General features: G+C 40.2%; 1 long non-coding RNA gene across 3 annotated transcripts in view; it reads right to left on the reverse strand.

Annotated features, from left to right (window-relative positions):
• LOC123331987 overlaps positions 1-17,476 on the reverse strand; it is a 108,703-nt gene that overhangs the window by 67,801 nt on the left and 23,426 nt on the right. The gene's annotated exons all lie outside the window — the stretch shown is intronic.

The following is a 17,476-nucleotide window of genomic DNA, read 5'->3' on the forward strand; positions in this document are numbered from 1 at the left end:
TGGCACCCTGACAAAGATGGAAAAATGCTAGGACTTATTTGTCCCAAAATCTATCCCAATTATACTAATACCTCAGCAACCAAAGTGATCTTTCAAAAAGTAAATGAGTTCATGTTACTCCCGGGCTACACTTCATAGCTTTCCATTACTGTTAGGCTAAATTCCCAAATCTGCCCCCGTGGGGTTGTTTTCTAGTCCCTGCCTTTCTTGCCAGTCTTAATGCATTCCCTTCACTACTAAGGGAGCACAGGTGCTCCCTTCCACTGGATCTCTTTAGCACTCTTCCCTCTTCCTGAAAAGCTCCTCTTCCCCAAATCTGCTCACTTCCTTTGTTTAGGTAACCTCTTCTCATCTTTTTAGGGCTTCCCTGGTGGCTCAGCTGGTAAAAAAAAAAAAAAAAAAAAAAATCCACCTGCAATGCAGGAGACCTGGGTTCAATCCCTGGCTTGGGAAGATCCCCTGGAGAAGGGAACGGCTACCCACTCCAGTATTCTGGCCTGGAGAATTCCATGGACTGTGTAGTTCGTGAGGTCACAAAGAGTCAGACATGACTGAGCAATCACCACATTCCTTTTTCATGTGTGTACAGGCAATGGTCACGGGAGTGCCAGCGCTCATCTGATCGGTCAGTTCACTTCTAGACTTGAATAGTTGTCTCTTTGGGGTTCTTTGTTTACACTTGCTCTCCCCCTGAAGTCTTATCACACCCTATAACACTAAAGCAAGAGCTCAAGTTTCCACTTTCCACCAAAAACCTTGATAGCTCATTCTTTCTTTGAAATTCTACTGAAATTCAATTTAATGGAGTAAGTAAATACAGGAGGCTAAGGGCAAGTCCTAAAGCCATCCTGGTCAGGGAACTGAGATTCCACATGGCGTGGAGCAACTAAGCCTGGGAGCTAAAACTAAAACATCTGAGTCGCAATGAAAGATCCCACATGCCATGCTGCAACTAAGACTGGGGAAGCCAAATAAAAAATATATATGTGTGTGTATGTATGTATGTATACATATATATTTAAAAAAAAAAAAAAAAAACAAAAGCAGCCCTACTGGAGCCAACCCTACTGTTCTCAACTGACCATAAGCAAAGCTGACAGAAAATGCCCTGACAAGGTCACCCTGTGACCATGGCTGAAACAGGGCCAATCCACAACAGGGCAAAAATGATGAAGTATTCTTCTCTTAGGATCAACCCAAGTACCTGCTGCTGCTTTACCAATAACCACTCAAGCCTGGCTTTAACCTTCCTGCCTCCTAGACAAATACTATTAAAGTACCCAACTCTGGTGGCTCAGACCATAAAGCGTCTGCCTATAATGCGGGAGACCCGGGTTCAATCCCTGGGTCGGGAAGATCCCCTGGAGAAGGAAATGGCAACCCACTCCAGTACTCTTGCCTGGAGAATCCCATGGACAGAGAAGCCTGGTAGGCTACAGTCCATGTGGTCGCAAAGAGTCGGACACGACTGAGCGACTTCAATTTCACTTTCACTTTCACCAGATCGTTCCAGCTCAGTGATAACAAGCAAGTTAGAAAAGGGCCTGGTTTCTTAAATCCTCCTTAGAATATTTAGCTCAAACCAAAGCCCTCCAAGGCAGCAGTCCCCAGCCTTTTTGGCACCAGGGACCGATTTCACAGAAGACGATTTTCCCACAGATTGGGGGGTGGGGCATTGTTTTGGGATTTCAAGTGTGTTACATTTATCGTGCACTTAAATTCTCATCTAATGCTGCCATTAATCTGACAGAGATATGGGTCTGCAGCCTGGAGGTTGGAGATCTCTCCTCTAAGGAGACCTTCCCAGATTCCTCTTACTGAGATGTCCATGGCCCTCTGACAGATGGTATTTCTTGTGGCAACAATCTCAATAAAACTGACTTTGGTCGAGTGCAGAGATATCCTTGGTGTGTTTGTTCAGTGGCTTCATCTCACTCCTTTTGGTAACTCACGGCTGTTCAAAGGGGTAAATACTCTGACATCGATTTGAAACACACTGAATTTCAAGTACAACTAAGTAGTATTCAGTTCAGTTCAGTCGCTCAGTCGTGTCCGACTCTTTGCAACCCCATGGAGTGCAGCATGCCAGGCTTCCCTGTCCATCACCAACTCTCGGAGCTTACTCAAACTCATGTCCATTGAGTCAGTGATGCCATCCAACCATCTCATCCTCTACTGTCCCCTTCTCCTCCCGCCTTCAATCTTTCTCAGCATCAGGGTCTTTTCAAATGACTCAGTTCTTCGCATCAGGTGGCCAAAGTATTGGAGTTTCAGCTTCAACATCAGTCCTTCCAATGAATATTCAGGACTTATTTCCTTTAGGATAGACTGGCTGGATCTCCTTGCAGTCCAAGGGACTCTCAAAAGTCTTCTCCAACACCACCATTCAAAAGCATCAATTCTTCGGTGCTCAGCCTTCTTTGCAGCAGCAGCCTTCTTTATAGTCCAACTCTCACATCCATACATGACTACTGGAAAAACCATAGCTTTGACGGACCTTTGTTGGCAAAGTAATGTCTCCACTTTTTAATATGATATCTAGGTTGATCATAGCTGCTGTTCCAAGGAGCAAGTGTCTTTTAATTTCATGGCTGCGATCATCATCTGCAGTGATTTTGAAGCCCAAGAAAAAAATAAACGTCTCTCGCTGTTTCCACTGTTTCCTCATCTATTTGCCATGAAGTGATGGGACCAGATGCCATGATCTTGTTTTCTGAATGTTGAGTTTTAAGCCAACTTTGTCACTCTCCTCTTTCACTTTCATCAAGAGGCTTTTGAGTTCCTCTTCACTTTCTGCCATAAGGGTGGTGTCATCTGCATATCTGAGGTTATTGACATTTCTCCCGGCAGTCTTGATTCCAGCTTCTGCTTGTGCTGGTGTTTCTCATGATGTACTCTACATACAAGTTAAACAAGCAGGGTGACCATATACAGCCTTGATGTACTCCTTTCCCGATTTGGAACCAGTCTATTGTTCCATGTCCAGTTCTAACTGTTGCTTCCTGACCTGCATACAGATTTCTCAGAAGGCAGGTCAGGTGGTCTGGTATTCCCATCTCTTTCAGAATTTTCCACAGTTTATTGTGATCCACATAGTCAAAGGCTTTGGCCTAGTCAATAAAGCAGAAATAGATGTTTTTCTAGAACTCTCTTGCTTTTTTGATGATCCAGCAGATGTTCGCAATTTGATCTCTGGTTCCTCTGCCTTTCCTAAAACTAGCTTGAACATCTGGAAGTTCTTGGTTCACATACTGTTGAAGACTCGCTTGGAGAATTTTGAGCATTACTTTGCTAGCGTGTGACATGAGTGCAATTGTGCAGTAGTTTGAGCATTCATTGGCATTGCCTTTCTCTTGGACTGGAATGAAAACTGACCTTTTCCAGTCCTATGGCCACTGCTGAGTTTTCCAAATTTGCTGGCCTATTGAGTGCAGCACTTTCACACCATCATCTTTTAGGATTTGAAATAGCTCAACTGGAATTCCATCACCTCCACTAATTTTGTTTGTAGTGATGTTTCCTAAGGCCCACTTGACTTTGAATCCAGGATTTCTGGCTCTAGGTGAGTGATCACACCATCATGGTTATCTGGGTCATGAAGATCTTTTTTGCAGAGTTCTTCTGTGTATTCTTGCCACTTCTTCTTAATATCTTCTGCTTCTGTTAGATCCATACCATTTCTGTCCTTTATTGTGCTCATCTTTGCATGAAATGTTCCCTTGGTATCTCTAATTTTCTTGAAGAGATCTCTAGTCTTTCCCATTCTATTGTTTTCCTCTATTTCTTTGCATTGATCACTGAGGAAGGCTTCCTTATCTCTCCTTGCTATTCTTTGGAACTCTGCATTAAAATGGGTATATCTTTCCTTTTCTTTTTTCCTTTGCCTTTTGCTTCTCTTCTTTTCTCAGCTATTTGTAAGACCTCCTCAGACAACCAGTAATGCTGAAAAAGCTGAAGTTGAATGGTTCTATAAAGACATACAAGACCTTCTAGAACTAACACCCAAAAAAGATGTCCTTTTCATTATAGGGGACTGGAATGCAAATGTAGGAAGTCAAGAGATACCTGGAGTAACAGGCAAATTTGGCCTTGGAGTACAAAATGAAGCAGGGTAAAGGCTAACAGAGTTTTGCCAAGAGAATGCAGTGGTCATAGCAAACACCCTCTTCCAACAACACACAAGACGACTCTACACATGGACATCACCAGATGGTCAATACCGAAATCAGATTGATTGTATTTGCAGCCAAAGATGGAGAAGCTCTATACAGTCAGCAAAAACAAGACCGGGAGCTGACTGTGGCTCAGATCATAAACTCCTTATTGCAAAATTCAGATTTAAATTGAAGAAAATAGGGAAAACCACCAGACCATTCAGGTATGACCTAAATCAAATCTCTTATGATTATACAGTGGAAGTGACAAATAGGTTCAAGGGATTAGATCTGATAAACAGAGTGCCTGAAGTAGCATTAAGGAGACTTAAATGGTATCACTGAGTGAGTTTAGGATTTAGTCAGGCTGGGCAGTGTGCTGGGTTCTAGACAGATGCAGGAAGCAGTCACTGATAAAACTCGATGTTCCTTTTCTACCACTTCCCAATAGGATAGTCAGTAATATATTCAGAGCAACTCAATTCATTCTCCCATTCATGCCAAGACTCCAATAAGAGAAAGTAAGGTTTTTTAGGATAAAATGGCTCCCACCACCCACATTAGCTCATTAGACTCAAACCTGCACAGACTAAGAAAAACCAGTTCTTAGAAGGACCCAGAGATTCATTGTTTAGAGTTGGTGTGGCCTGAATTCCTGCCTCATTTACCTTCACATTTTTTCCAGTGTTTTATACTCTCTTATATGACAATGCTTTCATTTGCAGTCACTGAAGAGTGGAAATGAGAAGTAAATTCTCACTTCTACCAATTTTCCAGATGCCATCAAAATCATACACTATCATATTACTAGAAGACATGTGTAAACCACTGTAGAAATATCATTAACCATAGTAGTATCAGTAATTGGTATATTTTCTTGAAATAAATGACTATTTGGAAAAAATAGATATGTATTCAGTATCAGCCTGAATACTTTACCCAATAACAAATGTTAAATCCTACTGAAATATTTCCCCAGGTATTCAGCCAAAATAGCTGTAGAAAGCAACAACCTACTTTTTCAGTATATTCTAAGTTATCTAGTTCTATAAATGAAGAATGATTTTTACTAAATGAGGGAGGGTGTAGGTGAGTAACTTTTCAATATTGATTAAGCTTTGATGAGCATTACCATAGAGGTCTGAGCACCAGTTTTCTCATTTGATTTTTTCTTCATCCTTTCGTCATTAAAAAGAATATTATACAAATGTGGTAGACATTGGGCTGTATGTATGCTAATTTTCCTCTCTCTGGACACATCTCTATTTCTATTTCCCCACCACCTTGGACTCAGTGTGGCCATGGGACCCTCTTTGACCAATGAAATTAAAAAAGGGATATGTGCTCATTCCTTTCAGGAGAAAGGCTTTATATTGCTACCATGAGACCATCTGTCTCCCTTTCCTCTTGCCATGGTGACCACTGAAGCTTCAGGTATAGGCTTCCTCAGTCTGGGTCCTAGCATGGCAAGACATGGAGCATAGCCCATCAGTCAACCCATGACGAACATAAGCATTTGCTAAGTCATAGTTTCTTTCTCTTATTCGTTCTTTTTTTAGGGCAGTTTGTCATCACAGCGTGACCTAAACCACAATATAGGTAGGCACTGTTATTATTAAAAATTAAGCTTTTTCCAAACAACACAAAAGTATATAGAGCTGCACTGTCCAACACAGTAATCACCAGTCATATGTGGCTATTTAAATTAAAATTAAGCAAAATGTAAAGATTCACACTGGCCATATTTCAAGTGCCCAACAGCTAGTGGCTACTGAAAAGGACAGCACAGACACAGCACAGTTCCCTCATCACAGGAAGTTATACTGGACAATGCTGAAGAGTTAACCAGCAAAATGCATGCACCCCAATGTTCAAGACAGCACTATTTATAATAGGCAAGACATGGAGGCCACCAAAATGTCCATCGACAGATGAATGGATAAAGAAGATGTGGTGCATAAATACAATGGAATACTACTCATCCATTGAAAAAAGAAATATTGCCATTTGTCACAATACGGATGGACCTGGAGAATATCATACTAAGTGATATCGAACAAAGACAGATATCATATGATATCACTAATATGTGGAACCTAAAAAGTAATATAAATCAATCTAGTTACAAAACAAAAATAGAATCACAGACATAGAAAACAAACTTACAATTACCAAAGGGGAAAGAGGGGGACAAGGATAAATTAGGAGCATTGGATTAACAGATACACACTGCTGTGTATAGACTAGATAAACAACAAAGATTTACTTGTAACACAGGGAACGATAGTCAATATCTTATAATAACCTATAATGGAAAATAATCTGAAAAATATATATATATATAACTGAATCACTTTGCTGTATACCTGAAACTAACACAATATTGTAAGTCAACTATCCTTCAATTTAAAAAAAAAAAAAAAGAGTTAACCAGCAAAATACCCAAATCATTGTCTTCTCCCTAAAGGTCATCACTCCTGACAAATGTTATACATCATCATTCCAGTCCTTCTATCTTGTATTAGTTTTTCTATGGCTTTAATTATACATATAAACACATGAATATATATACACATATTGCCTGGTGATGTGCCTATTTAATTCAACTAACAAAATGATCTGGAGGTCATTCCATGCAAGTAAATATAGATACTCTTAACTCATTTCATGGCTGAATAATACTGCTTTAAGGCATTTTCATAATTTATTTAACTATTTTTCTCTTGCTGGACATTTAAGTGGCTTCTACAAGTAACCACTCTTTAGAATTTTGCTATGTGATACACAGCATAATACATGTCGTGTGTCATGTCAAATTAGAAAAAATTATCTAGACAAAAAGCCAGAAGGATCCATAGCAAAATGCTAAAGAGTGGTTACTTGGAGATTATTTTATGTCATTTAAATTCTAAGTCTTTTCTAATACTTTCATAATTTTGATTTTACATTTAGATCTTGACTCCAACTACAATTTATTTCTTATTATATAATTTTAATAAAGATACAAACTACAATGCTGTGAATTAATTACAAATTAACATGCACCAGATTCTAAATTCCTTTTTCCCTTCTCTTAGTTCACTTTTCTTAGTTTTTAAGTACTATAGGTTTTAAGTCCTGTGGCCTCATAAGAGTATAAAATATTTCATTTCTGATGTGGCAAGTTTTCCTCATTTTTTCTTTATTAGACTCTCTTGGTTCTTTTTAATACATTTTTACTTTTATCTGAATTTTAGAGTTGGATTGTTAACTTCCTTCTAAAATTGCATGTTAGAATTTTGAGTTGAAGAGCCCTGACTTTATGAATGAATCTGACAAAACCTTATATTTTTACAACACTGAGTTTTATCATCCAGAAACATGATGTAATTGCATTTTTCAGATATTATTTAATATCTTTCAGTAATGATTTATTTTCTTCAAGAAAGTCACGCACATTGAAAAGAAATCTTACAAACTGTATTAGGTTTACTCTTTTTTTTAATGTGTATGTTACTGCTGGTATTGTGAATATAATCTTTAAAAAATTCATTTTCAAATAGGTTACTAATATAAAAAGACTATTAATGTTTCTATTTTTATATCTCCTTAATTATATGAATATCATTAACAGTTTTGATCACTATTAAGAGAAACCTTTTGGATTTTAAAACCAGATAATCAGTATTATCTTCAGGAAAAGACACTTTCTCTCTTCTCTCCATATTTATGCCTCTAATGTCTTTTCCCTGTCATCCTGTTTTTGAAGTACAGCAGTGAAAATGAGCATTTTATATTCCTCCTGGATTTAATAAAAATGCTGCTTACATTTCTCTAGTAAGCACAGGAGAAATCAGTGTTAAATTTAATCATCAAGTGATTGTTTTCAGCATGCATGAGATGATTACTAAGTTTGACTCCTTTAATCTCTTGCTGTCATAAATAGCATATAAGTATCAAAATTCTAAACCATTCTTGCATTCCTTGAATAAACCCTGCATGATCATTATGTAATACTGATTGAACAGACTGCTGGATTTCAAATACTAAATTTACTTAGGACTTCTGCATAGGGGCTCCAAGGTGAGACTGGCACGTGCATGCATGCATGTGATAGTTTCCTGATTTTTCTATCAATATACTAGCCTCAAAAATATGAATTTAGAAGCCTTTCATATTGTTATACAATCTGCAGGTAAGCCACCTGAGCTTGACAGCTTTCTCTAGGAAATATATTTATAACTGTATTTTTTCTTCAAGCATTTTTTGGCTGTACTCCACATTTTGTTTTCTGTACAGCTCTCACTGACCTTGATTGACCTTATCATTTTCTTTGTTTTCCTCTTCATTCCAAGAGTAATTTGGGTTACTTCTGGCTTTTATTTTGTCACTAATTTATAATTTTACTACATTGTGATCCGAAAAATATGGCCTGTGTTTTCTGCTTTGGAGAATTTGTTACCATATATGTATGGAATAATATTATCTTCAGTCTGTTGCTATAAAAAACTTTATCTGGGACTTCTTTGGTGGTCCAGTGGTTGGGAGTCTGCCTGCCGATGCAGGGGACACAGGTTCAGTCCCTGGTTCAGGAAGATTCCACTTGCTGCAGAGCAACTTAGCCCATGTACGACAACTACCGAAGCCCGCATGACCCAGAGCCCGCGCTCTGCAACGAGGGGCCACCACAATGAGAAGCCTGCTTGCCACAACCAGAGAAAGCCTACACACAGCAACAAAGATCCAGTGCATCCAAAACTACGTAATTTTTTAAAGTATCTAAATAGTGATATGTAAAACAAAAAACAAAAATATCAAGCTAAGCTTCATAAGTTTGCACTCATCGCACACGCTAGTAAAGGAATGCTCAAAATTCTGCAAGCCAGGCTTCAACAATACGTGAACTGTGAACTTCCAGATGTTCAAGCTGGTTTTAGAAAAAGCAGAGGAACCAGAGATCAAATTGTCAACATATGCTGGATCATTGAAAAAACAAGAGGGTTCCTGAAAAACATCTATTTTTTAAAAAACATCTATTTCTGCTTTATTGACTATGCCAATGCCTTTGACTACGTGGATCACAACAAACTATGGAAAGTTCGGAAAGAGATGGAAACACCAGACCACCTGGCCTGCCTCTTGAGCAATCTGTATGCAGGTCAGGAAGCAACACTTAGAACTGGACATGGAACAGACTGGTTCCAGATAGGAAAAGGAGTATGTCAAGACTGTATACTGTCACCCTGCTTATTTAACTTATATGCAGAGTACATTATGAGAAACGCTGGGCTGGATGAAGCACAAGCTGGAATCAAGATTGCTGGGAGAAATATCAATAACCTCAGATATGCAGATGACACCACCCTTATGGCAGAAAGTGAAGAACAACTAATAAGCCTCTTGATAAAAGTGAAAGAGGAGAGTAAAAAGTTGGCTTAAAGCTCAACATTCAGAAAACTAAGATTATGGCATCCAGTCCCATCACTTCATGACAAATAGATGGGGAAACAGTGGAAACAGCAAGAGACTTTATTTTGGGGGGCTCCAAAACCACTGCAGATGGTAACTGCAGCCATGAAATTAAAAGACACTTACTCCTTGGAAGGAAAGTTATGACCAGCCTAGACAGCATGTTAAAAAGCAGAGACATTACTTTGCCAACAAAGGTCTGTCTGGTCAAGGCTATGGTTTTTCCAGTGGTCATGTATGAATGTGAGAGTTGGACTATAAAGAAAGCTGAGTGCCGAAGAATTGATGCTTTTGAACTGTGGTGTAGGAGAAGACTCTTGAGAGTCCCTTGGACTGCAAGGAGATCCCACCAGTCCATCCTAAAGGAGATCAGTCCTGGGTGTTCATTGGAAGAACTGATGTTGAAGCTAAAACTCCAATACTGTGGCCACCTGATGCAAGAGCTGACACTTGAAAAGACCCTGATGCTGGGCAAGATTGAAGATGGGAGAAGAAGGGGACAACAAAGGATGAGATGGTTGGATGGCATCACCAACTCAATGGACATGGTTTGAGTGAACTCCAAGAGTTGGTGACGGACAGGGAGGCCTGGTGTCCTGCAGTCCATGGGGTCGCAAAGAGTTGGACACGACTGACCAACTGAACTGAACTGAAGCTTCATAAATGCGCAATTAAAAGCTCTATACAGCAATGCTTTTGTGTTTTTGATATCAGTTTCTGAGAAGTTGTATGAAATTCTACCAATATGTTTGGAAATTCGTCTATTCTCCTTTACATCAAAATTCTGTTGTTCTTAGCTGTCATATATTCTTAAAGAAATATATCTATTGTCAAACTCTTTTTCTGTTTTACTACTTTTGACTTTCACTTTTTTTCCATATTACTATTTCTGCCCTTTCTTTTTAGCATTTCATGATGCATCTTTTCCATCATTTACTTTTTTATTTTTTTATGTTATTTCATTTTAAGGTTATTTCTTGTAAAACAGAATACAGCTGAATATTTTTTATTTATGCATCAGTTTTTCCTTTTTTATGAAAGTTGTATTAACTTATATTTGATGTTATTAACATTCTTGAATTTATTCATGCCTTGTTTCATTTTCCTGTTTATCGTGACTTCTCATTTCTTCTTTTTACTTTCTGCCTACTGTGTTGATTGCCTTTTGTTCCACTTAATTTGCCTCTAGGAAACTGGAACAAGTCATCATTTTTCTATTTTACTACTTGATAGTCTTACATTCTTAACCAAAGTTTATTTTAAATGATAGTATTTTAGTTGTATTGAAAGGCCATCAGTATCTAAATCCTCCTCCTGAACAAGGCAGAAACCTCACTTCCTTCTCCCTTTAATCTCCTTTTTAATATCTAGAATTTTAGATAGTGGATTATATCATTAGTATTATTATTATCATTTTAGTTTTGCATCTATTATTTGTGCAATTGTCAATAGTTTTTTCTGGTTTTCTGCTTACCACTGTTACTCTCATGCTCTCTCCATTTACATTTTCATTCGGTTGGCATTCATCTTTAAGTAACGCTTTCAACATGCCTCTGAATATCCAAAAATCTCTAACTATCCAAAAGGTATCTCTGAATATCCAAAAGGTCTTTACTCTTCTTTACACTTGAATGGCAGCCTGCCAGAATATAGGACTCAAAACTCAAAATCATTTCCCTCAAGTTTTAAAAAGTATGTGGCAAGAGGGAAGGGAAGAAGAAAACTAGTGTTTATCTAGTGCGGGCCATGTTGCTAGCTACTTTCACAATGCTTGTTAATTTACCACCATCATAATCTTAAAAGAGGTAGTCCTTGGCCATTTCACATAAGTGGAAACTGAAGTTCAGAAAGGTGTTCTCCTGCCAGAGTTACATAGCAAGTAAGTGCCAGAGATGCTTTTAGTCCAGTGTCATTGGACACAAAGCCCAGAATCTAGACCACTGCCTTCCCATAAAAATAAAATGCATATGTAATTTCAAATTTTCTAGTAACCTAATTTTAAAATGTAAAAAAGGCAGAATTCATTTTTAAAACACACTTTATTTAGTGTAATAGATCCAAAATATCATCTTGGAAGGTAATCAGTGTTAAAAAAATGATCAAGGAGCTCTCTGGCTCTCTTCCTACTAAGTCTTCAAAATCTGGTGTGTCTTTTAGCCTGACAGCATATCTTAGTTTGAACTAGCCACATTTCACACATTCCCAGGCAACCCGGGGCTAGTAGCCACCGTATGATAAGGCCCAGGTCTATGTCATGCTGCTTTTGAAAGCAATTACTCTTCAACACTGATAGAAAGGGTCCTACGTGGGTGATTTTTTTCCACCCCATTTTGACATGAGGAAGTCTGAGTCTCATGAAGATCATCTTATGGCTTTTTTTTTTTTCCTACTAATTCCCCCTTAGTCCTCATGCTCATTATGTAGCACAGCCTCTCCGCCTGGTCTAAGGAACCAAAAGTCAGAAGCGCCTTCTTAAAGCCAACTGTTAATCCATTCAAAAGACAGATTAAACAGTTCCTCATTTGACACCAGCTGTGTGTGTATTTCTACACACAGCTGACTTCCTTTTTCAGGCAAGTACCTGGCCCCAGTTCAGACAAGGCTTTTTATCACCCTTGGGACAGCACTGGGGCTGAGGCAAACATGTGATAACTTTCCTTTAGCCAACCCCCAAGAGTGATATGAGAAGGAAATAACACACACACAGCGATTTATTTTAAATCTCTGAAGCATCCACCATTTCACATCCGTCTGCCAGCATTTCCACTGAAATTAATCTCCCAGGCCCCTCACACAAGCTCCCTGGAGCCTCCTAAGTCCAGAGTACCAACAACTTAGAAATGGGAGTTTTAAATAATAAAGTATACCCTCCCTCAATGGTGCATATAACAGGCTGACAGGCTGGGACAGTGGAGACTGGCTCTCAGCCTCTGGGAGCTCCAAATCGCAGCCTAACTGACGGATCAGCCAGCACAGAAGAGTTGGGAGCAACCCCTGGGATCAACAGATCACAGCTCTGTCTTCCTTTAAAGCCGGGTGATCTCAGGCAAGTCACCCAGAGTCCCCACCCCTCATTTCCTCCATCTCAATCTGAAAACCGAATGCCTACTCCATGGGGCTGTTGTGAAGATTAAAGGATGTGATATGCATAAAGGCTCATTACATCTCCCTCGATCAAAGTTAGCTGAAAAAGAGTTTTTAAAGCGCTTACATTTTTTTTCACCTTTAGTGAGGTGTAACTGACAGATGAAATTATATATACTTAAAGTGTACAATGTGATGATTTGACATCCATATACTTGGTGAAAGGATTACCACAATCAAGTTAATTAACACATCCGTCACCTCACATCACTATCATGTATGTGTGTGGAGGGGAGAAGGCTTAAGGTCTACTCTCTTAGCAAATTTCAAGTATATGATACTGTGTCATTAACCAGAGTCACCACACTGTACATTAGAGCTCCAGACTTATCCATCTTGGAACTGAAGCCTGTTCTCTTTGCATCTCTCCATCTCGCCTCACCCTCTAATCCCTGGTAGTCACGCCTCTACTCTCTATTTCTATGACTTTGGCTTTTTTTCTTTAGATTCCACATATAAGAGGTCATACAGTATTTGTCTTTCCCTGTCTGGCTAATTTCACTTAGCATGATGTCATTTTTTAGAAATAGATTGATGCTAAAACAATGATCTTCAGGCTTATGCTCAAAAGCTGGCTCTGCTGCTTAGTGGGTTGGAGCCTTGGACATATTTCTTCTTCTCTAAGACTCAGTCTCCTGGACTCTAACCTGACAGTTAAGGTCTTGGTCTCAATAAGGTTGTTATCAGAATCAAATAAGGCAACATATGTAAAGTACTTTGCATGATATAAGCCACGCACTGAGTGGTCCATAAATCGAAGCTCTTGATATAATGAATGGATAGGATATTATAATGATACTATTTCCTACCTAATGTTTTAAAAAGCAAAGATTAATTCTAATTAGTGTTCCTGGAGGAATCTGACTTAACACACCAGTATACCTCAAACTCTTAAAGGTACAATATTAATCATCAACTGGCGACCTTTGGCCATAAAGGCATTTCATTTCTTTTGAAAGGAACTTACTACGACACTAGTAGAAGACACATGAGACCTTCAAGACAGCCTGATTGGAAAGAGGTATCTAGTGCAATGATCCCTGTGTAGCCAGAGCGGCAAACAAGCAGCCTGATGGAGCGGCCAGTGCCCCGGCACACCCCGTCCACCTTTCTCCATCTTCACACTCCGCCACTTGTCTCTGTCACTTCTAGTCTCTGAGTGGCACCTGCTCCCATCACTCAAGATACATTCCATCCTGACCCCTTAGCTCCTGATGCCAGCTCAACCCCTTGGCTCTGACCCTGGTTGGCCATTCGCACCAGACGAGCCCTGGGTGGGTTTCCCTTCAGCCTCCTTATGGACAAAATGACACTGATTTCAGCAAAAAAACAGGCAGGCTCCTTATTACCTGGGTGGCAGGAAAGCAAGATGAAGATGCTGCAGGACCCAAGACATCTCATCTTTCTGGCTTAAATTAAATTTGTGCAGCAAATGAACGGAAGCTGGCATGTGGCAACTGATTTCAATCTATCTGTCTACACGGTGTTTTTCTGTCCCCCCAGAATCTTCAGAAAAGTCAATGATGCCATTAGCCAGGAAAATGCCTCTAGCAGAGGAGCAGCTTGTTAGGGGATGATGACAGCAGGATGTACATAAAACGCCTGACAAAAAGCAGGCTCCTCAAAACAGAGGGCTTCCCCAGGGAAATTAGGGCTGGCAAGCTCAGGAGCACACTCCATCTGCCTCCACGCCACCGTCAGCCGCAGCCACCTGTGACCAGACGTCCCACCTTCTAATGTGCCTCAGGGCGAGGCTCTGCCCAGCTGGGTACCTCCCTTTCATGTCTCCTCACTGTAATCTCACTTTTGCTCTCTCTTCTCCCATTCCTTGTCCATTTAATTATTCATTTGACAAACATCTCCTTCGCTTGGAGAGAGCTTGTTCTCCCTACTTCTCAGAACAGCCTTCTTGGTGTACCTGCATCAAAATCATGGAAACTAATAATCAAAGTGCACATTCCCAGGCCTCTCCCCAGCTCACAGGCAGGGCTCATGGACTTGAATTTGTGACCAGACCTCCAGGTAGCACCGCTTGCTACACAGGAGAGTGGGTGAACCATTCATGTGGGGCTCCCTAGCCATGGAATTCCTTTCTCCTTTAGCAGAATCCCTCCCAGCATCTATCAAGTCTCCATAACACCCTGTCCCTCATAATGGAAATGAGATCAAGGAAACCACTTCTTTAACCCTAAATACACCCCTAAATTTTGTGGTTTACCACAGTAATAGTTTACTTCTCACTCAGATAATATTTCAATGTACTCAACAGTCATGGCTTTTCTCAAAGTGGTGATTCAGGGCTCAGACCCCTTCCGTCTTGTGGCTGAGCTGTCTGCCAGGGACAGCTCCCAAGTGACCTCCACGGGATGCCCACCAGAGGAGGAATGTGGAGGACCACAGTGTGGCATTTCCCAGTTCTGTCTACATTCCTCTGGTCATAGCTACAACAAACCTCAAGGAATGTTGGGGAGTGGTCTGACTATGTGTACACAGAGCAAAGGATTTTGAAGAAAAGTTGTAAGTCTCTACTTCATACAGTTCATGCCAAAAGAAAAATTCTTTTCGGCACCAGTTGACAGTCACCATAAACCTGCTAAGTGAAAGGAGCCATCCAAAGGCTTGAGAATTTCATTAAAATGGGTTGTAACTGCTGATGCTGGCAGGATCCTTGCCAAAGAATGGAACTGAATCAATTGATTCAATCCATTTTCTACCTCAACCTCCTGCAGGCTACTAGGATCATGCATGCTCAGTAGCCCAGTCATGTGCAACTCTTGGTGACCCCACGGTCTATACCCCGCCAGGCTCCCCTGTCCATGGGATTCTCCAGGCAAGAATACTGGAGTGGGTTGCCATCCCTCTTCCAGAAGACCTTCCTGAGCCAGGGACTGAACCCATAACTCTTATGTCTCCTGCATTCCAGGAAGAGTCTTTATCTGCTGAGCCATCAGGGAAGCCCACAACTAGGACCGTTCTAGGCCCTAAAGGTGAGTGGCAGCCTTAGGGTGAAGCTGAGGACCAGAAATGTCAGGTGTCCTCCAGGTGACCTGAAAAAACTGGCCAGCTGGAAATCTGACCACAGTTAATTCACATGCTAGGACAGAATATTCTCGACAGACAGGAAGGAGTATTCTGGTGAGGCTGGGTCACCAAATGTACAGGCACGAGTCTGTCACACTGATAGGATCCCAGGGCAAATGCAAAACCTAGTGCCTCGAAGAATGTGACCGAACAATCAAAAGTCCCTCACTCTGGGGCTGTAAAATGACTAGGAGAGAAGCGAGATCTTGGAACACTACGATTCAAAGGAAAGAAAGAAATCTGCTCCCGGTGACTTCTTTTCATGCGAGGGGCATTTGGAAACAATGAGAAAGGCATCAGAGTGTGACATTACAAACCAGCATCTTCTGGGAGGAGCCTGTTTATATTTTCACTGGACTCAAAAAGATGCTGCAGCTCCATTTTGGCAAGAAACAGGGGGAAACAGGCTTTATTTAAACCCCAGCTGCAGTCCACATGTGTACAGATTAACAAACCATGCTCCACAGCTACATTTTTGCCAGAAATGCAGAAACAGCAAAATATAATTAAAGCCTCAGGCACACTTAAATCAGCATTGCCAGTTACTAAGTTTCTTGGTCAACATCTGGTTCAAGACCTAATAGTCCTTCGCCATGGAGATATATGACACAAAGAAGGTGGCCTGGGACTGTTTTCTATAATAGTACCTTACATTTGTAAAGAATTCTGCTTCTATAGCACTATCATTTTATCAATACTTAGCAGGGTGGTTGTAACAATCAAATCATTTCTTCTTTATCACCAGCATCACTATAATCCAGAAACGCCTCCATTTCACACGTACATGTGAAATGGTCCTTCCTAATCTTTGCTGCAAATATCCCTCATTCTCCACTTCACCCCAATGTTTCAAAATTTTATGCATATTTAAACTACCATTAAGACTTCCCTGATTCATTCAACCTAATTATTTCCCATGGAGCTTTTTTGTGTCTTTAATAATGTCTCTATTGAAATAAAATAATGGGTAATTGAATAGATGGATAGATTTTTCAAGCGATGAATGGACGTGTAGGTAGATGGATGAACAGGTAGGACAGAAAGAAGAGAAAGAGCTATAGAAAGGTAGAAAGACAGGTAGTGTAACATTACAGTGAAATATTTGGGCTCCAGAGTCACCCTGATGTCCAATTTCAGTTCTTTTATTTACTTGGTATGTGACTTTGTCAACATACTCAACCACTCAATCCTCAGTTTCCTCATTTACATAATGGAACTAGTAATATATCCAACCAGTCAATCCTAAAGGAAATCAGTCCTGAATATTCATTGGAAGGACTGATGCTGAAGCTGAAGCTCCAATACTTTGGCCACCTGATGTGAAGAACTGACTCATTGGAAAAGACCCTGATGCTGGGAAAGATTGAAGGCAGGAGGAGAAGGGAATGACAGAGGATGAGATGGTTGGATGGCATCACCAATGCAATGGACATGAGTTTGCGTAGGCTCCAGGAGTTGGTGATGGACAGGGAAGCCTGGCGTGCTGCAGTCCATGGGGTCGCAAAGAGTCGGACACGACTGAGCAACTGAACTGAACTGAATACCCTGCTACTGGTATGATTTGGGTTAAATGAAATTAGTCATGTAAAATGCTTAGACTAGCATTTGGTATAGTAAGCACACAATAAACATGAGCTGTTTTTATTCTG

Source organism: Bubalus bubalis, chromosome X, assembly GCF_019923935.1.
Source record: "Bubalus bubalis isolate 160015118507 breed Murrah chromosome X, NDDB_SH_1, whole genome shotgun sequence".
In the NCBI taxonomy this organism is placed as follows: domain Eukaryota; kingdom Metazoa; phylum Chordata; class Mammalia; order Artiodactyla; family Bovidae; genus Bubalus; species Bubalus bubalis.